The following is a 26,110-nucleotide window of genomic DNA, read 5'->3' as shown; positions in this document are numbered from 1 at the left end:
CAATTTAATTCTTACTCCCCCAATGCTCTTTATACATCCCACGTCATATGGACTGGTGGTCCACAAGGATGCTGGAACCTTTGCCATGTCTTCCTCATAAAATGGTACTGGGGTAAATGTGGGCGCTTCAAGTGCCATGGCCATTTTTAGCGCCACTTGCTTGTATGTCACCTACAGCCAAATGTCAACACTCATCATGAACACCATCACTCCTTCTCCCTTGTCGTCTGAGAAAAGCTCTTCGTCAGACACCTGTGTAAGTCTGCACCACTCAGCCAATGCTATTACTGTTCTTCATGCCCTGCCCTCCCTGTCTTGGGCATGAACTGCGATGTAATCTGAAGTTGCTATGATGCTTTCGATGCTTACTGAAATCCCCTTCCCCTCTTGTTCATCTGCTGGTGTCTCTGGCCTGAATAAGTATGCTTCTGGTCTCCTCCAAACCTTGCCCTCAATCCCTGGCATCCATGCGAATGCCATATCTTTCCCGTACTGGAAAATTTCTCCGTCAACTGGCTCAGCTCGAGCTACTGTTTTACCATAGTAAGCTTGCTATGTTTGCCGTGCTGTGAGCATATTTATTCCTGGTGCGGAGCAAATGATGCCATTCTCCGTGAAGGATATAGTCATATGCAGTCTGCTCATAATGTCCCTCCCAAGTATGTTTACTGGTGACTCCCTTGAGTATAGAAGCGGGACGGACATTTAATTCCCTCCTATAGATAAGGAGATGTTATCAGTAAAGGGAACCAACCCTCAAGCCCCAGAGAATCCTTGAGTGTGCATGGCTTAACCTGACATCTTAAATTTACCCTTCCTTATGCATGACCTGGTTGCTCCAGTGTCAACAAAGGGAGGAAAACTTTTTGTCACCTATCGTTACCTGTATGCATGGTTCCTCCGCACAATTGGGTGTTACCGACAGGATGGGACACACCAAGGACATCTGTGGGCTGGCCTATTGTGGGTATAATAACCCCAGTGTAGGGGTTGTGTCCTAATATCGTCACTCTACCCAACTGTGTTTGTGGTAGTGGTGTGTCAGTGGTTGATACCTTACTGTCCTGTATTGGGGTAAGTTGTGGTGCTGGTTGCATCTGATGTTGTTGTGTCACTACCATCTGTTGCTGTGGTGATGTGTGACCCTGTTTCTGTGGTTGTGGTGCAACGTACTGCACTTGTTGTTGTGTGGCATTCTGTTGCATCCCCTGTTGTTGGTACAACTGTTGCTCCCCCACATGTCCTTGTTGTCCTTGCTCTGCCCATACTATGGGCCTTACTCTACATGTGCGTGACATATGTCCTACCATTCCGCAGACCCAACATACTGGTGGTTCCCTGGCCTGCCATGGGAAATTGCCTGTGTTATCTTGGTTTCACTGGCTGCCCATTGGGATAGTGACCTCAGAGCCCTCCCACCTCCTGCTGCGTGGGCTGCGTATATCTCCTCCCTCTCATCATACCGCCCCTTCCCCGGAAGGTGTTTTAGTATACATTTCCTGGTTGCACGTATCCCTCCCCAGCAGTGGCTGTGTATAATGTGTGCTGCGAAACCTGCTGTGGTATTGTTTGTGTTGGTTGTGGTAATTGGGCAATTTGTTGTTGTCTTGTGTCCGGTGCTTTCACTACTGGCACAGGTGTCTGTGCTACCGCTGCTGGTGTTGTAATTAAGACACCTTCCATTGAATATTTGGTTAGTTTCTTCTGCACTAATTTTGCTTCTTCTGCCTTCCTATCTTCTTCCTTTTGCTTCATCTTTTCTTGCCATATTCTAGAGTGGTGTATTATCGTTAGTTATATCTCCGGCCATGGCTTTGCATCTATTCCCACTACCTTTTTCAGTTGTCTTTGTACTGCCTCCGGGAGCTCCTGTGCTAGTATGTGATAGAAAATGGCTGGTGTTTTATCCCACTGCTCCCGAGTTTCCAAGCACCACTTCTCCTGAATCTCCTGGATGTTATCAACAGGATCTTCATTGTCACACATTTTGCGTGAGGTGATAGCTCCTATGTCTGATGTGTCTGGGTACTGGACCCTCAGGGCCTGCCATAGTGCATGCCTACAGTTGGCGAATGGTGCCCCATCATGTGACGTGTCTGTAGTAGTAACTCTGGGAAAGCCCGCCCTTTTGCAGATGTCATCTGCTGCATCCCCCAGTATTGATATTACTAGCCCCTTCACATCACCCACCACTAACTTCTGCCCCGCAGTGTGTTTCTCCATTTCATATATCCACTTCCCCCCACCCCCGCTTAATGATAGGAGTCTACATTTTATGTTTTCCTTATCAGCATGCTTCCAGGGAACATATTGCGGTCTTACCCCTCCCCTTTCCAAAAGTGGCATTAAATTGTAACCCTTCTGTTCCCCCCGTAATGGGGAGGTAGTGTCAGTGTACTCGTCTTCGTTCTCCGTGTCGGGAGGCTCTGTTATCATATCTATTTTACCAGTACTCATCATATTCTCTTCCTCAGTCTTCCTCCCTTTCCTATTGCTGTCTTGTTTCACCGCAGGTGTGTGTGGTCGTTCTTCCTGCCTGCGTCGAGGGAGATCCCTAAGCCTGCTGATGTATGGCGAGTGTTCGGGCGTAGGCGTGGGTGGGCGTGGTGGACGTGTTAGCGCAGATGTTGCTGCTGGCATTGTTCTTCCTGCTACCTCTCTTACCTGTTCTTTACCTGTCCTTTCCTCTTCCCTTTCCCGCATGTCTATGGCGATTCACTGTTTCCGCGTGTGAGGTACAATTTAGCTAAACTTTCCTTATTGCCGCTGCTTCCTCTTTTTCCAATACCCCCATCTTCTTCACTGCAGAAACCGTCCAACAGCGACAACCCCCTTTCTGTTCTTTTCCCTCCCACTGTCACTGTTTTTAAATCTATTAAATCCATCCCTCTCTCTTCACCCTGCATCGAGGTTGTGGGCACCTCGACGTCCTGGCGGGTGTATGTTCTCACTCCACGGCCCATCTTCTTACCTTCACTCTCCTCCTCCTCCCATTCCTTTATCTCTCCCCCAATTTCCTCTCTCTTCTTTTTTAGTTCCTCCATTACCTCACTACTTACCCTTGCTAATATCCTTTCTTCCTCTTCCTTTCTTTCCCTTTTTTCCCGTTCCCGTTGGAATATGCTTTCTATTACTTTACCCTCTTCGTATTTCCTGGTGCTTTCAGATAATATTTTCTTCTTCCACATCTCCATTTCCTTTTCCCTCTCTTCCTCTCTTCTTTTAACGTCACGCTGCTCCTCACGGGACGTCCTTTCTGCTACTGCTTTCATCCTCTCCACCTCCATCTTCTTCTCCTCCGCACGCTCTTTCATCCTCTCCTGCTTGTCCCTAGCTTCCTTCTTTTCTTTCCTTCTTCCCCTTGTCTCTTGCTCGAACTGCCTAATCAGTGCACTCCGCACCTCCCTCAATTCTGCCAACCTGTCCTCCAACATTTCCTCCTCCTCCTGTGACAATTCTCTTTCCTTCGCCTTACTCACCTCGTCCACTACTTGTGCACCGTCCTCATCATCCTTTTACGTTCTTTTTACCGCATTCTCCTCTTCTCTAGTTAGTGACCCCCGCAACTTTAAGAGCACCTGCGCAGATACCCATTCGGCAGGTCCTACGTTCACGATGTACTCCTCACTTCTCTTTCCCCCTTTCCCGCCCATCTCTGTGGAACTTGAACGCACCATGCTCGTTACCTCCCCCCTCTGGTAACTACCTGTAGCGGTATATGGTGGAGGGCTATAGGTGGGGTTTGAGTACCCCTCAGCTGCCATCAACTGCTGCCTTGCTGCTTCTCGTAACTCTGTCACTGGATATAACCCACCATCCTCCTTCTTTACCATCTTCGCTAAAGGCGTTTCTTCTATCATTTCCTTCTTCACCTCCACGTCACGTTTGGTGCCAGGCCCTTCACCCTCCCCTTTGTTCTTCTCATTCTTCTGCGTATTGCTAACCGCCGCACCCGCGCTCCCTTCTTCTTCCTTTACTCCTTTGCCCTCCCTTGTTTCCTTACTCCCCTTCTCTTCTGTTGTCCCTTCCACGGTAGTCATACCTGTTGGTCCTTGCCTGGACCCCTGGAACATCCTCCACAAGTCAAACATCTCCACATGATGAGCTAATTTCTTCCCCTTGTACGTGTTGTGTATGTGTGTCAGTAGCATGTGCTGAACATATGGGTCAAAACTGCCATTAGGCGGCCATGGTGTCGTCATTTTGTTGTCTGTTTCTTGTGTCCATGCAATGCTGCATTTGATAAGTTTCTCCCTATGAGGTGATAACGTCTTACAGATATGTTGGAGGGGGGTAGTTAGAGTGTCCCCCCACCCTCTGGATCCTAACTCGCAAGACATGGTTGTACTTTATGTTAACACTTTTCAATTGCAACCTTCTTTACCTGGCCCCGTAATTTAGGGACTTCTGATTGTCTGCTGAAAATCAATTAAGTTCACAAATATACAGTTCTCTCTCTCCCTTCCTTTGATATCACTTGTACGGCCCCCTTTGGCTGCGGTACACGAAGCCCGCAGCGGCTGCGTGCGCTGTGTGACGTGCTTGTACAGCCATCCCACCTTCACTCTCCACCTTACGACCACTGCACTCAACGTGACCGGCGTTCTCCGTGCGCGGCCAATTCTCCCCCTCTCGCTCCTTCCTTTTTATTTTTTTATTTGGTTGGCTGATTAAATCAACCTTTCAAAAAGGAACAAGTTTCTCCCTATGAGGTGATAACGTCTTACAGATATGTTGGAGGGGGCTAGTTAGAGTGTCCCCCCACCCTCTGGATCCTAACTCTCAAGACATGGTTGTACTTTATGTTAACACTTTGCAATTGCAACCTTCTTTACCTGGCCCCGTAATTTGGGGACTTGTGATCGTCCGCTGAAAATCAATTAAGTTCACAAATATACAGTTCTCTCTATCCCTTCCTTTGATATCACTTGTACGGCCCCCTTTGGCTGAGGTACACAAATCCCGCAGCGGCTGCGTGCCCTGTGTGACGTGCTTGTACAGCCGTCCCACTTTCACTCTCCACCTTACGACCACCGCGCTCAACGTGACCGGCGTTCTCCATGCGCGATCAATTCTCCCCCTCTCGCTCCTTCCTTTTTTTTTTTTTTTTATTTGGTTGGCTGATTAAATCAACCTTTCAAAAAGGAACAAGTTTCTTACAGCATATTTCTTACACAACCCACCATAAAACAATTACAAAACATTTACACAAATGAAATCAATAATCTTCGATTATATAAAACCTCTTTGATCAAACTAGTTAAAATATTTTCAAACCAAAAATAAGTCTGTTTTTGATAAATTTACATAAATAATACATAACACAGAATTATTATTAAGAAAAGTTCAAACCAGGAAATCCACATATAACAAATGCACAAATCTCTTATAACACAGAATCATATGGCAAAATTGTTTTTATGAACTGTGTGAGTGCAATGTGGATAGCAGTTCGATTGCTTGTAATTAAAATAGTCCAGATTTTGAAAGAAGAGCGATCACACAATAATTGTAATATATTGTGAAAATAAATGTCTCGCAAACTGACAAGAGCAGAGCATTCAACAACTAAAAGCATTAGGGTTCCCACTTGTTTGCTGTTTTTGCAGAACCGACAAAATTGTTGGTCTTTAGGAATTAATCCATGTCTTGCCAGAATTTGATTTGTTGAGTGCACATTTAGACGAGATCTTAACATTTCTACACGTACAAAGTTGGATGGGCACTTTATAAGATAAACGGCCATTTGTTTGAATTTTTTAGGTGGAAAGAGATTGAAGTCATAATCCACATATTTTGTACATAATTGATGTGTGATAGCCCAATCGTGCCAATAGATTTTTTTTTCGCTTTGTCTGGATTGGTTAGTAACAACTCAATCGAGACATCAGCGTCAACCAGCATCCTCAAGATGCCCCTAACCCACTCTTTAGGGAAAACATCATGAGATGAACACTCAGAATATTCGTGTTGTTAAGTCCAAGCAGACATTTCCGATAAAAGTTGCACAACTTCCATACAACCATTGCAAACAACGAGATCAAACCCAACTCGTATCTCAATAGGCAAATCGGTGTACACAACGGTAATTGAAAAACTGGTTTCCAGAATTTACCTTCCAGGAGATCCCAAAAGGTCCTTTGGCGTGGTAGAAAAGTTTCGACTCTGTATGAAAGAATCGGAACAACTTTCTGGTTAAAGAAGGTAACTACATGAGATGTTGTGAATTTTCCATATTTGTGCAGCATTATTTTTGCTTGCGATGTTAAAGTCAGAGTTTTTGCCCTTAATGTATCTAGGTATATTTGATTTTTTACAGAACCTGAGAAAGGCAGACCCAAATATTTGTAACTAGAGACAATTTTTAATGGTGACTTCTGCAAAACCCACTGAAAATTTAGCATTTTTTTGTTTTTCTTCTTTTGGCAGATCACTATTTGGGTTTTGTCCACGTTAATTGTGAGATTACTATTATCAACATATGTTTCCAATTTGTTTAGTAGATCTTGAAGGCCTTTTGGGGTTTGCGAGATAAGAACTAAATCATCGGCATAGAGAAGCCATATGATCTTTTGAGATCCTAACTTAGGAGCATCAGAGATTGCTTCTTCAAAGGAGATTCCAATGTCTAGTAGAAAAAGATTGAATAAAGTCGATGCCAAAATGCACCCTTGCTTTAGGCCTTTTAAAGTTTCAATATTTGCAGAGAGAACACCCTCAATGGACAATCTAACTTGCATAGTTGTATTTGAGTGTAACATTTGAATTATGGTTAGCACTAAGGATGGACAGCCATAATTTTGCAATTTCTGAAAAAGTAACAATCCGTCAACTGAGTCAAACGCTGACCGAAAGTCCACAAATGCCATATACAATGGTTGTTTTATGTCGGCATATTTTGAATAAGCATATTCAGCGTGATTAAGTTCACCGAGGTCCCTAAGCCCGCCACAAAACCAGTTTGAAATGGATCTCTTTTGAGCTCAGCTGCAGTCCATCTTGTTAGTTCTTGCAGTATGATGCGACTGTATAATTTCCCTGGGGCATCCAATAAGGCTATCGGTCTATAGTCCTCAGGCAGACAGCGATATTTTTATGGATAGGGACAATTATAGAATGTTTCCAAGAGACAGGAATCTCTTGGATGTTATTAATATGCTCAAAAATTTGGTACAGGATTGACGACCAAAGTTCTGGATGCTGTTTGAAAATTTTGTTGGACAGGCCATCGGGACCTGGAGCTCTGGATTGACTTATTTTGTTAATGTAAAAGAGTATGTCGGCCTTCGAGATGTTAATATGAAATGGGTTGTAAGAAGGTATACTGATAGTTTTCACAGAATTTGGAGGAAGCGCATACATTTTGGAAAAGTAACTGATCCAACTAGCTTGCGGCACTCTCTGAATTTGAGACATTGTTTGTACCGGGGATAAGGCATCAGTTAAAACCTTACAAATTTGTGTTGTATTTCTGTCACGAATCAGAGATAACATTAGCTCACCATCTCGCTGAAACAATTTACTGCGGTGTTGTCGCCGCCAGTTTCTTTATGAGGTTTTAATTTTGGTAAGAGCTTCATGTCTCGTGCACAGTGGAAGTTTTAAAGCCTCCCTTTTATGTGATCGAAAAACGTTTTTTTTATTTTGGGCTTCCCTGTCAAACATATGAGTGTACTTGGGGACCAGAGTTTTACGCACTCTAGTATCAGGAAAATATTGCATGAGATCATAATAAGGAATGGTAAAGGATGGAAGACTATCTCGTGAGTGACAAAAAGCTGCTCTCAAGGAATTATCAAATTTCATAAGGCTAGTTTCATTCCACCGAATTCGGTTTAACGAATTGGAAACAGACATATGACCATTTACCGTCATAGAGGGAGTCTTGATATGAGAAGCATCAACTACCCATTTGAAGGAAAGAATGTAGTGTTCACTAGTTGCATTTGGAATAATATCAAAAGTTTTGATTTTGGAAAACAACCTGTCATCTGTATAAATGTAGTCGATTGAGGCTTTCACAGGCCCTTGTTGCCACGTGTAAGCAATTTTACCAGTATCAAATTTGCTTCCATTGAGCATACAAAACCCTCTATTTGACATCAAATGCTCCCACATCCTTTGTCTGGAATTTTCTTTCGCCAACCTTTCTTGGACACAATGCAGATTAACATCACCGGCAATTATTGTATGCTGGATATTCGGAGCTAATCCAATGAAGTCCAACATGGTGGACAAATCAACTAAAAACCTCTGGATTTCAATGCCTTTGGGATTCCAGTATAAGTTTACTATCGCGTACAAGGTCCTTGCTATTGATATGATTGTAAGTTGAGAAAAAGAGTTTGGAGCATATGTAAATATTATGCTTGTATGAGAGGATAATTTAGCACCTGTGATAAGACCAGACATTGGCCGACCTTTATCCTCTTTTATTGCTGGTACAAAATGTAAACCATGGTTGTCCCAAAGAGGGACAGACATAAGCCAGGTTTCTTGTAAAAGAATCACGTCATAATCAATGAAATGGTCTTGCATGTTGTTTATTAAATGACGAAAACCACGCGTATTCCAAAAGGCAAAATTAATAAACCGTTCATTTTTGACCTTGCACGAAAGTAAACTTCTGGATTCACAATTGCAACAGCATTTGGAGGATGTAGCCGCAAGTGTATCAGCCTCAGTAGAACTTTGAGAATTTATGAGTTCTTTTGAGGCTGATTCAATACAGGTTTCTGCACTCTGTCGTCCCTTAGTTGAATTAGAAGGACCTAATAGGAGAATAAATCCTAAATCTAGTAATTGATCTTTCGCATCCCATATGAGATTCCTAACAACACGGGACGTTAGCCAAATACAGGCAGTACTTACTAGATTATCATTAAAGAACTCTACCTGGGCAATATCAGCAGATCCAATGTCCTGTAACATAGAAATGTCAGAGAACACTTGTAAAATGCTATGACGATTTAATACGTTTTGTGGATGTGGCGCAGGCCGACATCCCAGCACTAAAGCAACCTGAGATTTTTTATCCACTTTTGTTTTCAAGATGGACTTTGTAGTGGATTTCTTAGAGGGAAATGATGCCTTAGGGGGAACAACATTTTTTGTCATCGGACGTAAAGAATTTAGTAGCGATGCAATTTCAGCCTCCTGAGTAGGCAGACATAGATCAGAAGTTGAATCATTTTTATCAAGATTACTTTTAAAGGTCACTGATCGTTTAGGCTCAGACGCCTGAGAAGTTATAGCTAAATGATTTTGAAACTCAGGGGTTGGGGCTTTGAGTGTCGGTAGAGCTGTAAAGGCACTCATATAGGCATCGACTTCCTTTCTGATTTCTGATCTGCGAGCCGCTAGCAACTCTAGCTCGTGATCAGAAGATGGAGTCAGTGAGGAAGTAAAAACTTGACTCAATTTAAAACTCTTAGTAATTTCCTTAACAGCACTCTGTGACTTCACACATTTGTTACTAGTCGCTTGTAATGGAGGCTGAATCTTAGAACAAGCTTGCTGCTTTGGTCGTAGGGGCTGAATCTTAGAGCAAGCTTGCTGCTTATCAAGAATTTCGTAGTTCTGAACAGCTTGAACTAGATGGTCGAGTGGTGCATAAGGTTCCCCTACAGTAGCGTTTTTGTTTGTGCAGTCAAGCTTTAATTTACGTAGTTGATTCAGTTGAGTATATTTTTTAGTAATAGCACATGAGATTTGCTGAGACTGATTTTTAGGTAGGGTAAGCATATTAAAGAATGGTTTGGAGCTTACCGTAGCAATTATTTGTGTTTTTTTGATATTTTTCGGTTTTTTAGAGGGAGCAAGCGCCTTGGTTTTTTTGTTTTACCTTATCAACCAGACCAGGTTAAATTCCCGAAGATGAGGAATTTTTACAAAATATTGTAAATGGTTCTTGTGAAGGAGCATTATTCGTCCCACCACCTGGACTCTTGTTGGTATCCGGGGTTACCTCTCTAATGACTTGACCAATATAAGGGAGTGCATAGAATACCTGAGTTGTCCACAGTAATTGGGGACATTGAGTCTCCCACCTGTTGATCTAGACTCAAGTTTTCCACCCAGTTCTGCGGGGTTGTTGGAGGAGCAGAATTTGGATCAGAAGTAAGGTCAACAACAGGATCTGGAACAGCAGTTAAGTCAACAACAGGAGCAAATATTATTTGTGAAGAGCACTGGTCAACGGTCATCTTAGGGTACAGTGGAATTTCTTTTTGAGTTAGTTGCTGATTAGCCCAAAGTATTTCTTGTTTAGCCTGCCAGCTTAACAACAATAATAATTGAGCACTTTGTACATCTAGTTTGGTGTTCAGCGTATTAAACAAAGTGGTAAGTGTTTGCATTGTTAGATTCATGGCACCAAATGTTAATTCCACCACTTTAGACATATTTTGAGGAGGTTGAAGTTCTTCTGTTGGAGAGCATTTTCGTGGGGTAGGATGGAGAAAAGAGGATGTTAAATTCGATCTTGTACAGCCCCCAACAGAAAATAACTTTGGTGAAAAAGACAAACCTCCTAAAGTTTGGTTTAATAAAAAATCGGATTCAGGAGAAGACAGATCAATTAGTGCCACTTCGTCAGGCCAGTTAGCTTCCAAAAAGCTGTGTTTGGTTTCTGGGTTTGGGGCCAAAGAATCTCCTCTTAGGACTGTACTGTTGGATAATGAGACATGCACGGTTGTACCACCCACTTCTTGCATTTTTGTGGTTATATTAGAACAGTGCTGATTATCGACTTTGGAGGACTGTGGATTTAGTTTTTGATTAACACAGTCCGGATTTCGTTTTTGATTAACACAGTCCGGATAAAAGAATCGTATATCTTTTGAGTTTGAAGAGTTTTTCTTGCAAATTAATTCACAAGAATGTACTTGCTTTTTTAACATAGAGACGGGGGGCTACAGTACCTGTCCCTGAAGCTTGAGGGGTCGAGACACAAGGGACTGCTTTGTTCTGCGAGCAGTTAGAGTTCAAAGGCACTGTAGGTACTGGGAGCATTCCATCTTTAACACCCACACTTGCTCCACGAGGGGTTGAAACACACGGGACTGCGTTCGCTTTTGCCTGCATGCAGCTTTCATCTACAATCAATGTTGTAAACGGCGGCATTCCAGTCCGCAGGTTGTAGATATTTCGTTTCATGATGTGTCACGCGGCAGCCGTATCAACCACCCGAGTCACAAAACTTAGGTCTTTTAGATTAAAAAAAAGTTAGCAAGTGCAAAATCAGTCAATCCACAACGTTTCCCCCCAAGCTCGGTTTGCTCGCGACGCAGCGGCGAAGCGGGACTTGACGGGACTTTGCCGTTGCTCGCGCGGTGCGCACGCGAGTTCTGTTTTATAGGCACGCCCACACAAGTAAGCAGAATGCCTACAATAAAGCAAATATCAATTTCAGTATATAATTATATCTATGTATAACATATATAAAGACTTTAAAGTTCGTAATAAGTGGTGCTGTAGCTCCTATAGTCTACACCTTGTGGATAATTGAGTTCAGATCCAAATTCACACACGGAGAGCAGCGGAGAGTAGCGGGCAAAGCGGGACTTGACGGGACTTCGACGGTGCGCGCGCGATTTCTGTTTAATAGGCACGCCCACACAAGGAAGCAGAATGCCTTCTGGATAATTGAGTTCAGATCCAAATTCACACACGGAGAGCAGCGGAGAGTAGCGGGCAAAGAGGGACTTGATGGGACTTCACCGGTGCGCCATCCCCAAGAGGACTGTCCAAGATCACACCTGTGATCCCTCCACCAGCTGAGGCTGAGTGTGCGGAACAACCTTGTGTGGTTGAGTCAGCTGCTGAGGAATCAGAGCTGGAAGAGGACCTTGCTACTTTTGGAGATCTGGATCCTGCAGACCATCCAGAGATGCAGTCTTTACTGGCAGAAGGTGGACCCTGCAGGGCAGACTTCAGCAGAGGACAAAGAGAGTGTTCTACACTTCAAGTTCTTCACCAACAGGCAGCGTACCAGCTGGATGGGCAAGAGCCAGGGAAGCATAGGTTGTACTGGGAAGATGGCCTCTTCTACAGTAAACCGACTGAGTCTATACCAGGGTGTAATTCCAGAAATGCATCCGAGGGACAGGGCCTATGTATCCTTGTCCTTTACTGCTTTTTATCATTGGTTCTGTCGTGTTTTCCACGCAGGAGTTCATGTGGGACTCCTGGTGGTGCAGCTCTCTCTTTTGGTTTTGGTGAACAGACCCATGGGATGCACTTATGGCACCCATGGGTTGGGGGTACAACCCTGTTACCCTAGTGTATGTTTTTGGGCACCTGTGTGTGTCCCACAGAGCAGGGTACGGGCTGGTGGCAACTCCGTGCTGAATTGACTAGTGCCCTGAGCGTCCTCCATTTTGGTATGCCCAGGCCCTGTCATTGGAAACGATAGATTCCTGATGGAGACAAGATGGCCCCCATGGCCGCTTGCATTCCATCGCCTGTTACCTTGATCTTCCCGAAGTCCCGGGAAACCCTGACTCTGTCCCTTCCCTCCGATTGGCTCTTGGGTGGAGGTTCCATATATGATAGTGTGGGGAAGTGCTGAACAGACTGACTGGAGCCTTCCCAACAATATATTTTGTGGGTACACCTGTGGGTGGGACGGGGGTGAATGGATTGAGTGACGAATATTCACTTCTTGGTGTGGGTGTCTAGTTTCTGGTGTTTGACACAATGACTGAGACAGCGCTGTCTGAAACTGGTATGAATGAAGTGTGGAGTGTTGAATGGCTGGGTACTTGTCCCAATACACATAACTTGTTGTGAGTGGCTGGAGAGAAGTGAATGGTCTGAATGCACTAGGCACCTGATTGGCTGCCTGCCTGCATGAATGCCCTTCGCAGTGATTGGATGCTTGAGTATGACCCAGCGGAATAAATGGGAGATCAAAAGTATATCTGCGGACCTCTCACTGCTAGGAATCGTGTTCAAACGCTGAAGTCCACTACGACGAGTAACCGGAGTGAAACTGAAGCTTGACCTTGAAGCCCTGCTGGAAGAGAAGAATTGCTGTTGCCCTTCTTCATCAATCTGAAAGTTGCTGTGTCTCCAAGAACTGACCAGGAGAGAACCTGGTAGGGCGCCCTCTCCTCGAGCTATGAGGGACCATCGTGCACCAGCTGATCTTTGCCAAAGCTCTCTGATAGATATACCTATGACAGGCTGCTGACCGGAGACTGGGACTGCAGCCGGACTGTTGTCCACCGCTGTCGATGACCACCGTCGCTGACCAGAGCCGTCATGCTCCCTTTGCCTAAGAACTTTCAATTCATGGATGCGCTCGTCCACACCGCTGCCCGCCTTATCCCGCCGGAGAAGGCCAGGCCGTCGACATGCCGAGGATCATCCGCCGGTGTGTTTCCCACCACCTGAAGACCACAGAGACTCTGACGACTCGACGCCCTTGCTGGGCCACAGTTCTTCAAACTCTTTGAGTCCCGAACTATCGACACCAAGGTGCCCTGCACGCCTCTTCCTTGCAGGACGTTTACGCTTCCTTTTTGAGAAGCACCACTAGGAAAGAAGCTGCCACTTAACCGTCATAGCTCAGCCTGTTCTCCATCAGACGTTCAATGACACGTGACTTCTGCCTTAAAGGGAGGGTACTCAAGAAGGGCTGTCGATTCCCCAATGAGGAACGCTATAACACCAGGTACTTTGGAGTTGCAGAACTATTGGAAAGTCTCATATGAACAATATATGGACTGGGCTTGTGATATATCTTTATTCTACAGGTTGTCCAGGTGGAGGGATCTACACAAAGAACTGTGTCTAGGTATCGGGGCCAGTATTCTGCCACTTGTTCTAACCAACTGCTTTCCTCTTATATCTATTGTTGGTTTCCATTATGAACTGATTTGTGTGCTATTTAACCATACAGTTGATCCACTTTAAAGAGATCTAATAGTAATTGTGGTACCACATAGAACAGTATATTTGCCATTATAGATAACCGAGTACAAAGTGAGTTATTGTGATATTGTACATAACCTTGAATATTAATTATACAAAGACTGTGTTTTAACTAATACAGTGTGCGGACATTCCTTTGTGGGTGCTTGGAGACTACACTGTACTTAGGAACCAGCCTGCATCAACTCCAGAGGAGTAAGGCATTGATTGCTCGGCCACGTACCAATAATAGAGAATCTTGGCTGGGGTCCTCTGTACCGCTCCTCTGTCATATAGAGAGCAGAAGTACAGAAACCCTTCTGATCTCTACACAGGGAACTGCAGAAGACTTGTAGTGCCTCTTGAAAGCAGACTCCAGTTCCTACCATTAGCCCATGAAATACCTTTGGCTGGTCACATACATTTTAAAAAGACCAAGGCAAGGCTCTATTTATATTTCTACTGGCTTAAGTTGGGGTCTGATGTAGATAAGTTCTGTAGAAGCTTTCACACTTGCCAAACCTCTGGATAGAGTGGAGCCAAGTATGGGGCACCCTTGGTGCCTCTCCCAGTGGTGGGAATTCCCTTTGAGACGGCAGGAATCAACATTGTTGGTCCCTTAGACCCACCCACATCTTCAGGAAACAGGTTTATCCTGATTGTAGTAGAACATGCTACTAGGTATCCTGAAGCTATACCTATGAGTACTGTTACAGCTCAGGCTGTTGCTAATGTCCTACTTGGTATTTTTACCAGAGTAGGTTTACCTAAGGAAGTTATCTCTGACAGAGGATCCAATTTTATGTTTGACTACATGCAGGCCATGCATTGAGGGCGCAATAAAGAAATTAGCTTGAGAGAAGCTTCCTTTCCGATTTCTGTTTTGTGTGTTACAGAAGTTGTACACAGGCCGAAAGCAAACACTGCCTTAGGTTATGAGGAGGCCCGCGCCGCTATCTTGAAAGCACCACATGGTGCCAGTTATTGATGTAAAAAATGCCCAAACCACTGCTTTCATCAGCCCCAGGGAACAGGAGCGACACACAGATCAGCCACAAAGCGCAATGTGAAGCGCTGTTAAAATCGGATAAAAATTCCCCAAAAAATATTAAAACAGTGAACCTTGCACATTTTCAAGAAAAATGCCCAGCAAAATCGTATGAGCAGCAGGGGTGGGTCACAACATTGCTCTTAACTCCTCAGGTGTCAGAAGCAGCACTGCACCAAACGTGTACTCCAAAGGAAATCAAGCAGGCAATGACGTGGAATTGCAGGACCTCGCGCTTTGCCGACATATAGAGAGTATTACATTTTTTATTATTTCATTATTTTATTATTATTATTATTTCTATTTTAGACATTATTATTATTGTTATTGTTATTATTACTATTATTTGTTATTACTTATCTCCAATCAGCCTCAGTACGTACATAACCTTTGACACAAAGACCCTTAATCAAAATTCATTGCAAGTGCATGACTTCGGTGAGTTAAAACAATATTATTAATAATGTTATTTTTATTTATGTAAACATTATGTAAACATTACAAATTAAGCACTTTAAAATGTATTGAAACATAACCTTTTAAACTTTTTTACTTATTTCAATTAATGCAGAACTGAGTGTATGTTACAGTACTTTTAAATAAAGCCTTCTAAATGTGCATTGAATAGCCTTCTATTAGCAAATCATTAAAATATTAAATGTTAGCATTAAACACTGTAACGTATCTACTAATATTTAGCCAACAAATGTACTATTTTCACACAATACGCTAAATATATAACATACATGAATAGTGTACATGTATATTGTATGTAAGTATGTATGTATTTGATTTTTGTATAGCGCCGGTAGCCCGAGGGCATCAGGGCGCTTGTACATAAAACACCCGTACTGCACGACGAACAGCACGTATGATACGGACGATGGGTACAAATACTATTGCGTTGCGAGGTCTCTAAGGAAAGTCCTACGTCTAAGATCTCATCTAAAAAGGTGTGTCTTCAACATCTTCCTAAAAGCAGAGTGATTAACTTCGGACCTAAGGGATTCGGGAACGCTGTTCCACAGTTTAGGAGCTAGCACAAGAAAGGATCTGCCCAGTCCTGTTTTTAGCTTAAACTTGGGCACATGCAGGAGGCATTTTCCACCCGATATTGCATAAGTATATCTCCAATTGCAACATACTTACTGTCCGGTCCTGTCTTCCGGGTCCCCAGAAGATGCTGAGCCCCATAGATCCATCAAGAACATTGGATCAACAACTGATACTGAAAACCAGATGAAGAACTAACAATCCCAAGGGAAAAGGCATAGTGGATACAATAAAAACATATTGATTAGCAATATCACTTTCTCAAATCCACTCTTTATTCGCATTCCTAGTTATCATACATGAACCATACCTGCCAAAACTCCTTGCAAAACCTGGAGGTTGAAAGGTGCTGAATCCTCTGTTTTCTACAAGAGGAATCTGTCTTGAGACTCTCTTCAATTGAGGAAACAGTAAATGTTTTTGATGAGAACATTTTTGATTTACATAAAGTTCATTCCTTATGGAGAGACTTCAAAAGGAATTTCCAAATAGCTGAAATTGGTATTTAGCAGTTTTACTTAATCAGATACGTGGTTAACTGTTCATTCTCTCATGTAACCTCCTGTGTATTTTTGAACATGTCTGCTGCTTTACTTACATGCATTTCAAATGCTAGACTAGTGTTCCCAAGATAATGATGTTCTTGACTTGACTTTAGAATGATAATCCTTTGTGCATGCGCAGCACAAACTCAGGTATGTGAAACTAGTGTTCGGGAATGTTATCCTGGACCTCCTGTACTCATACACGGAACAACACTGTTTTACAAAGTTTCTGATTCACATCAGAGTTTATGCTTTTAATGATGCGGAGCAAAAAAGGAAGTGTTCTGGGAGGTATACATTTGCCCTCAACACCTTTCATCACAGAATGCTCAATAAAAGGTCCTTTATTCCTATAAACAAAGCTCTCCCCGCTCGCGTCTCAGGAACCAGTTCAGTTTGAGTTGCAGGAGGAATCCATTCAGTCGCTATCCCTTCACGCATGTGCAAACAACAGACTTGCCACAAAACTTCTTACGCCAACTAATCAACTGTGCAACAGCGTTGTTGACCTGAGACACTGAGTCCAAGAAAATTCATAAACTATGCCTCAAGTAACAAATTGCTATTCACTTTCGACAGCCAGCGCCTCTTGTAACTGGATATGCTTCACCTTTGAAATGTCTCAATAATATTTACACAGTCACAACGGCTAAGACAAGGCTTAAATAGTTATGAGAAATAAAAACTTAAGCCAGAAGATTCCTGACACAATGGTGCTCCAAAGGTTTTTTCCAGATAACCACTCTAAATACCGAACTAACTAAATACCTAAAATGAAATAAAACTTGAAAAGTTGATTTCACTTCTCTCTTGCTCATAAAACACTGTGCTCCCACCAATTGACCAGCAGAGCTTTTCCCACGCAGATCTGAAGCACTGGAATTGCAAAGTCAATATTTTCTCTTTTTGAATCTCTCACAAGGCCTAAATACAGGAGCTCAGTTTAGACAGGCTTCTCTCATGAAGATGGGCAATGAAAGGCAGTTTAGAACTCTCTGGTAGAATTCAGAAGTTCCTGATCCCTCCAATCAGAGACCAGCACCACCTCCACCATGTTGGCTTGTGGAGCCCTCACTCTGAAGAATTGTTGTTCAGATCAATACATCGAAATGTATTTAAACACCACATCACAGAGATCTGATAATTAATCCATTCATCCTATATTCAGAACTTATGAAGCATTTTTTAAAAAGCAAATGTCCCATCCATACCTAACCCTATATTGAGAATGTATGGAGCATTTTTAAAACAAACTTCCCATCCATAGCTAACCACCTATTGCTCAGACCCATCAGACCTGACACTTACTGTATGTACAATTAATTGTTCACACACATAAAATTACATGTGGAAATCCAACAATATATCACAGTATATTACATAATATAATAAAATGAAGTGGAAACAGTACACATAGTGCATTTGTATAGATGTGTTTGTGTATATGTAATACAGCATGTAATGTTGTAATATATGTACATTAGAAATAGTACATGTTACATAGTACATGTTACAGTTCTACAAAACAATTTACAATATTTTGAAATACGATATTTTGAAATACATTTAAAGTGATTAATGTTATATGACAGTACACATTACGTATTTTAGAATATTCATATTCTTATGTTACCAATATATTATTGTCTATCAAATTGTATTACTTGCAAAACAATAATAGTGTTACTACATATGTAGTACGCATATTGTACAATTTGTATTTTTATTAAAAAAACAATGTATTTTTAATGAAATTACATAACTTGCAAAATTGTTCCAGTGTTGATACTTATATTATTTGTAGTTATTCACATTCTGTAATGCATACATACTTTACAATGTTATGTTACCATTCAATGTATAAAGTTAAATGCCCATGTATACCATTAGAAACAACATGCACAAACGTGCTAAAATACACAAATTCATTAGATGCATATGAGTGCAACATTTATTGTGCTCATAACTTTTTCTTATATGTATAAATGAATAATAGTTTCATATTTTCTGAATACCTCAATACATTCGTACATGCATATATTAAGTTTATTTTTAAGTTTATTTTGTAATTGTATTGCAAATGTGTGTTATATGTTATTTTAAATAATGTGTTATAAACAATTATATTACTGCACAAAATTCAAGAGCAACTGTACATAAAAAGTATCATGCCATAAAATAAATAGAGCATTTACATAATACAATTCATTCAACAATAACAAATACAAATCAACATAATCTATACAAATAAAACATTAACATGTAATAATTCTTAAAAACAAACAGAAGAAAAATACATCAACAATGCAACACAAATACAATGAATAACATACTAAATACAATTAAGAATGAAAACAAAGACAATTATTTAGCTTTTCAAAAACATCAACAATACTAACTGATGTTTTTTAGCTAAACAAACTGAAAAAATGAGACGGTTAATGAAACAACTCCAAACTCGCATAAGGTGCATGTAGATACATAGAAAAAAAGCATATGAATTTGCTACAAAAGTTAATGCATTTCAATGTATCAATGGAAATAGTCATGATTTAATTGATGTTGAAAGTCATAGAACATCCAAAACATAACCAAATTAAAGCAAAAAATAATAGCAATGGGCATGTACTCAAACATGTGCGGTCTAAGAATTACCTTGAAAATCTTTTTAAAAGTTTGATAATAATGATCGCCAAAGAAAAACAGAGGCACAATTCACCTTTTGCAACAAATTGACTTGTGTTACATGAGAGAATGTACAGGAATACACTGGCATATTGTTTTTCTTGAAATCATTGCAATAGAGCATAACATCCCATCTGCTTGCTTGGTGCACATAATATAGCCTTTAGACATTTAGGGCCTGATTCACAAACATGTTTTTAATGGGACGTTTCAATGTTGAGCAAAATAAAAGAGGTGAAAACTGAAAGGTTAAGAAGTAATCTTACCCTCTAGCATTGCTCTGGCAACCCTCCTGACCATTGTTGTTCTTCACCTGCCAAGCCTTTAAGACCATATGAAAATCAGACTTGGTCCCACCCCAAATGTGGCAGTCCAGCCGTTGTACACAAGATCACATCGCATCCCCAAACATGTTTCGGCCCAATTGTGCCTTGTCAGTGAGGAGTAGCTTGCGCCTCTAGGCCAAGCAGACACTGGACCCACATCTGGGCATAGCCGTCCCAATCGGGTGACTAAAGCAAAATAAAAGAGGTGATGGCTGGAAAGTTTAGAATTCATCTTAACCTCTAACATTGCTCTGGCTAACCCTTCAGACCATCATTCTCCACATGCCAAAACATTGCAATGGGGAAAAAGCATATGCAAATCAGACTTGGTACCACCTCAAAAGGGGCAGTCCAACCCAAACTGCTTGGACACATCCCTTCTGTGAGACAACTATCCCCAAGCTGACATATGAAACTGACATCAACATTAATCTCAATTTGCATGTACATGTATGAAATGCACATCTCCTACATGTTTTTATAAAATGAGCACATTATTGGCTAGCTCCATTTTCAAAAATGTTTTTTCAGTACCCGCAAGGTTGTGATATTTTGGGCAAAGAATGTTTCCATAGCCCAATTGGAAAAAGGTCTGCAAGGTTCAAAAAAAGGATTAAAACCTTTTTGTTTTTTAATATGAAGCTGTGCATGAATAAATAAGAAACATTACATGTAGGGGTGGATGCCTCTAAAATGTACTGTTTTACTTTTTCAACATTTTTAATTGAAGGGTTCAAAAGTGATTAACAAATGTTAGTTTCTGAAAATCCATTGGTAATTCGAAAATTAAAAAAAACATATTCAACTCCTCTTAGGTAGATCCTCACACACATTGAGGTGAAAACTACCCCAGAGGACTGATATATGCCTTTTTTTTGTTTTCAAAGTCTTACATTAAAGTCATAAATAGTACACATTTGATGTCTTTAGACTTCCCAGACCCTCATTTCAGTTGTTAGGAATTGACAGTCAAAATTATGGAAATAAATTGATAAGGAGAACAGAACTCAAATCAGTTAATCATGTAGCTCTTAGATGTATTTACAACAAGGCCAACTAGGCCCAGGCCTAGGGCAGCATTTTTTCAGAGGAGCAGCATGTTTTTGTAGTTTAGTTTCAATTTACGGATTGTCATTTTATAAATACAAAGTCAATTTTGTTTCTCCAAGTCTGGCTGATCCATAAAACTGCAAGTAATTGTGAACTCTTAACAGTCATTCCACTTTGACCAAACATGTATATATGCTTGATGTTTGCAAAAGCTTCATTTATTTTGAATACAACAATAAAAAAATAAAATGCATACCAAACCCAATATGCGTTAGGAATTTAGTAATTCAGTCATACAACTCTCAGAGGCACATATGTCATATATAAAGCTCTTTTGTCTTTCTTATCTTCCCAAAATGCTCTTTAATATGCAAAACAGCCAACACTTCATTGGTTTCCTTGGTGCCTCAAGGAGATGTTATCAGTAAAGGGAACCAACCCTCGAGCCCCAGAGAATCCTTGAGTGTGCATGGCTTAACCTGACATCTTAAATTTACCCTTCCTTATGCATGACCTGGTTGCTCCAGTGTCAAGAAAGGAAGGAAAACTTTTTGTCACCTATCGTTACCTGTATGCATGGTTCCTCCGCACAATTGGGTGTTACCGACAGGATGGGACACACCAAGGACATCTGTGGGCTGGCCTATTGTGGGTATAATAACCCCAGTGTAGGGGTTGTGTCCTAATATCGTCACTCTACCCAACTGTGTTTGTGGTAGTGGTGTGTCAGTGGTTGATACCTTACTGTCCTGTATTGGGGTAAGTTGTGGTGCTGGTTGCATCTGATGTTGTTGTGTCACTACCATCTGTTGCTGTGGTGATGTGTGACCCTGTGTCTGTGGTTGTGGTGCAACGTACTGCACTTGTTGTGTGGTATTCTGTTGCATCCCCTGTTGTTGGTACAACTGTTGCTCCCCCACATGTCCTTGTTGTCCTTGCTCTGCCCGTACTATGGGCCTTACTCTACATGTGCGTGACATATGTCCTACCATTCCGCAGACCCAACATACTGGTGGTTCCCTGTCCTGCCATGGGAAATTTCCTGTGTTATCTTGGTTTCACTGGCTGCCCATTGGGATAGTGACCTCAGAGCCCTCCCACCTCCTGCTGCGTGGGCTAGGTATATCCCCTCCCTCTCATCATACCACCCCTTCCCCGGAAGGTGTTTTAGTATCCATTTCCTGGTTGCACGTATCCCTCCCCAGCAGTGGCTGTGTATAATGTGGGCTGCGAAACCTGCTGTGGTATTGTTTGTGTTGGTTGTGGTAATTGGGCAATTTGTTGTTGTCTTGTGTCCGGTGCTTTCACTACTGGCACAGGTGTCTGTGCTACCGCCGCTGGTGTTGCAATTAAGGCACCTTCCATTGAATATTTGGTTAGTTTCTTCTGCACTAATTTTGCTTCTTCTGCCTTCCTATCTTCTTCCTTTTGCTTCATCTTTTCTTGCCATATTCTACAGTGGTGTATTATTGTTAGTTATATCTCCGGCCATGGCTTTGCTTCTGTTCCCACTACCTTTTTCAGTTGTCTTTGTACTGCCTCCGGGAGCTCCTGTGCTAGTATGTGATAGAAGATGGCTGGTGTTTTATCCCACTGCTCCCGAGTTTCCAAGCACCACTTCTCCTGAATCTCCTGGATGTTATCAACTGGATCTTCATTGTCACACATTTTGCGTGAGGTGATAGCTCCTATGTCTGATGTGTCTGGGAACTGGACCCTCAGGACCTGCCATAGTGCATGCCTACAGTTGGCGAATGGTGCCCCATCATGTGACGTGTCTGTAGTAGTAACTCTGGGAAAGCCCGCCCTTTTGCAGATGTCGTCTGCTGCATCCCCCTGTATTGATATTACTAGCCCCTTCACATCACCCACCTCTAACTTCTGCCCCGCAGTGTGTTTCTCCATTTCATATATCCACTTCCCCCCACCCCCGCTTAATGATAGGAGTCTACATTTTATGTTTTCCTTATCAGCATGCTTCCAGGGAACATATTGCGGTCTTACCCCTCCCCTTTCCAAAAGTGGCATTAAATTGTAACCCTTCTGTTCCCCCCGTAATGGGGAGGTAGTGTCAGTGTACTCGTCTTCGTTCTCCGTGTCGGGAGGCTCTGTTATCATATCTATTTTACCAGTACTCATCATATTCTCTTCCTCAGTCTTCCCCCCTTTCCTATTGCTGTCTTGTTTCACCGCAGGTGTGTGTGGTCGTTCTTCCTGCCTGCGTCGAGGGAGATCCCTAAGCCTGCTGATGTATGGCGAGTGTTCGGGCGTAGGCGTGGGTGGGCGTGGTGGACATGTTAGCGCAGATGTTGCTGCTGGCATTGTTCTTCCTGCTACCTCTCTTACCTGTTCTTTACCTGTCCTTTCCTCTTCCCTTTCCCGCATGTCCATGGCGATTCACCGTTTGCGCGTGTGAGGTACAATTTATCTAAACTTTCCTTATTGCCGCTGCTTCCTCTTTTTCCAATACCCCCATCTTCTTCACTGCAGAAACCGTCCAACAGCGACAACCCCCTTTCTGTTCTTTTCCCTCCCACTGTCACTGTTTTTAAATCTATTAAATCCATCCCTCTCTCTTCGCCCTGCGTCGAGGTTGTGGGCACCTCCACGTCCTGGCGGGTGTATGTTCTCACTCCGCGGCCCATCTTCTTACCTTCACTCTCCTCCTCCTCCCATTCCTTTATCTCTCCCCCAATTTCCTCTCTCTTCTTTTTTAGTTCCTCCATTACCTCACTACTTACCCTTGCTAATATCCTTTCTTCCTCTTCCTTTCTTTCCCTTTTTTCCCGTTCCCGTTGGAATATGCTTTCTATTACTTTACCCTCTTCGTATTTCCTGGTGCTTTCAGATAATATTTTCTTCTTCCACATCTCCATTTCCTTTTCCCTCTCTTCCTCTCTTCTTTTAACGTCACGCTGCTCCTCACGGGACGTCCTTTCTGCTACTGCTTTCATCCTCTCCACCTCCCTCTTCTTCTCCTCTGCACGCTCTTTCATCCTCTCCTGCTCGTCCCTAGCTTCCTTCTTTTCTTTCCTTCTTCCCCTTGTCTCTTGCTCGAACTGCCTAATCAGTGCACTCCGCACCTCCCTCAATTCTGCCAACCTGTCCTCCAACATTTCCTCCTCCTCCTGTGACAATTCTCTTTCCTTCGCCTTACTCACCTCGTCCACTACTTGTGCACCGTCCTCATCATCCTTTTACGCTCTTCTTACCGCATTCTCCTCTTCTCTAGTTAGTGACCCCCGCAACTTTAAGAGCACCTGCGCAGATACCCATTCGGCAGGTCCTACGTTCGCGATGTACTCCTCACTTCTCTTCCCCCTTTCCCGCCCATCTCTGTGGAACTTGAACCCACCATGCTCGTTACCTCCCCCCTCTGGTAACTACCTGTAGCGTTATATGGTGGAGGGCTATAGGTGGGGTTTAGTACCCCTCAGCTGCCATCAACTGCTGCCTCGCTGCTTCTCGTAACTCTGTCACTGGATATAACCCACCATCCTCCTTCTTTACCATCTTCGCTAAAGGCGTTTCTTCTATCCTTTCCTTCTTCACCTCCACGTCACGTTTGGTGCCAGGCCCTTCACCCTCCCCTTTGTTCTTCTAATTCTTCTGCGTATTGCTAACCGCCGCACCCGCGCTCCCTTCTTCTTCCTTTACTCCTTTGCCCTCCCTTGTTTCCTTACTCCCCTTTTCTTCTGTTGTCCCTTCCACGGTAATCATACCTGTTGGTCCTTGCCTGGACCCCTGGAAAATTCTCCACAAGTTAAACATCTCCACGTGATGAGCTAATTTCTTCCCCTTGTACGTGTTGTGTATGTGTGTCAGTAGCATGTGCTGAACATATGGGTCAAAACTGCCATTAGGCGGCCATGTTGTCGTCATTTTGTTGTCTGTTCCTTGTGTCCATGCAATGCTGCATTTGATAAGTTTCTCCCTATGAGGTGATAACGTCTTACAGATATGTTGGAGGGGGGTAGTTAGAGTGTCCCCCCACCCTCTGGATCCTAACTCGCAAGACATGGTTGTACTTTATGTTAACACTTTGCAATTGCAACCTTCTTTACCTGGCCCCGTAATTTAGGGACTGCTGATCGTCCGCTGAAAATCAATTAAGTTCACAAATATACAGTTCTCTCTCTCCCTTCCTTTGATATCACTTGTACGGCCCCCTTTGGCTGCGGTACACGAAGCCCGCAGCGGCTGCGTGCGCTGTGTGACGTGCTTGTACAGCCGTCCACCTTCACTCTCCACCTTACGACCACTGCGCTCAACGTGACCGGCGTTCTCGGTGCGCGGCCAATTCTCCCCCTCTCGCTCCTTCCTTTTTTTTTTTTATTTGGTTGGCTGATTAAATCAACCTTTCAAAAAGGAACAAGTTTCTCCCTATGAGGTGATAACGTCTTACAGATATGTTGGAGGGGGCTAGTTAGAGTGTCCCCCCACCCTCTGGATCCTAACTCGCAAGACATGGTTGTACTTTATGTTAACACTTTGCAATTGCAACCTTCTTTACCTGGCCCCGTAATTTGGGGACTTCTGATCGTCCGCTGAAAATCAATTAAGTTCACAAATATACAGTTCTCTCTCTCCCTTCCTTTGATATCACTTGTACGGCCCCCTTTGGCTGAGGTACACGAATCCCGCAGCGGCTGCGTGCCCTGTGTGACGTGCTTGTACAGCCGTCCCACCTTCACTCTCCACCTTACGACCACCGCGCTCAACGTGACCGGCGTTCTCCATGCCCGATCAATTCTCCCCCTCTCGCTCCTTCCTTTTTTTTTTTTTTTTATTTGGTTGGCTGATTAAATCAACCTTTCAAAATATTTCTTACACAACCCACCATAAAACAATTACAAAACATTTACACAAATGAAATCAATAATCTTCGATTATATAAAACCTTTTTGATCAAACTAGTTAAAATATTTTCAAACCAAAAATAAGCCTGTTTTCGATAAATTTACATAAATAATACATAACACAGAATTATTATTAAAAAAAGTTCAAACCAGGAAATCCACATATAACAAATGCACAAATCTCTTATAACACAGAATCATATGGCAAAATTGTTTTTATGAACTGTGTGAGTGCAATGTGGACAGCAGTTTGATTGCTTGTAATTAAAATAGTCCAGATTTTGAAAGAAGAGCGATCACACAATAATTGTAATATATTGTGAAAATAAATTTCTCGCAAACTGACAAGAGCAGAGCATTCAACAACTAAAAGCATTAGGGTTCCCACTTGTTTGCTGTTTTTGCAGAACCGACAAAATTGTTGGTCTTTAGGAATTAATCCACGTCTTGCCAGAATTTGATTTGTTGAGTGCACATTTAGACGAGATCTTAACATTTCTACACGTACAAAGTTGGATGGGCACTTTATAAGATAAACGGCCATTTGTTTGAATTTTTTAGGTGGAAAGAGATTTAAGTCATAATCCACATATTTTGTACATAATTGATGTGTGATAGCCCAATCGT

This window comes from Ambystoma mexicanum, chromosome 2p, assembly GCF_040938575.1.
Source record: "Ambystoma mexicanum isolate Mex_15411 chromosome 2p, UKY_AmexF1_1, whole genome shotgun sequence".
Lineage (NCBI taxonomy): Eukaryota > Metazoa > Chordata > Amphibia > Caudata > Ambystomatidae > Ambystoma > Ambystoma mexicanum.
This window is presented reverse-complemented; position numbering follows the sequence as displayed.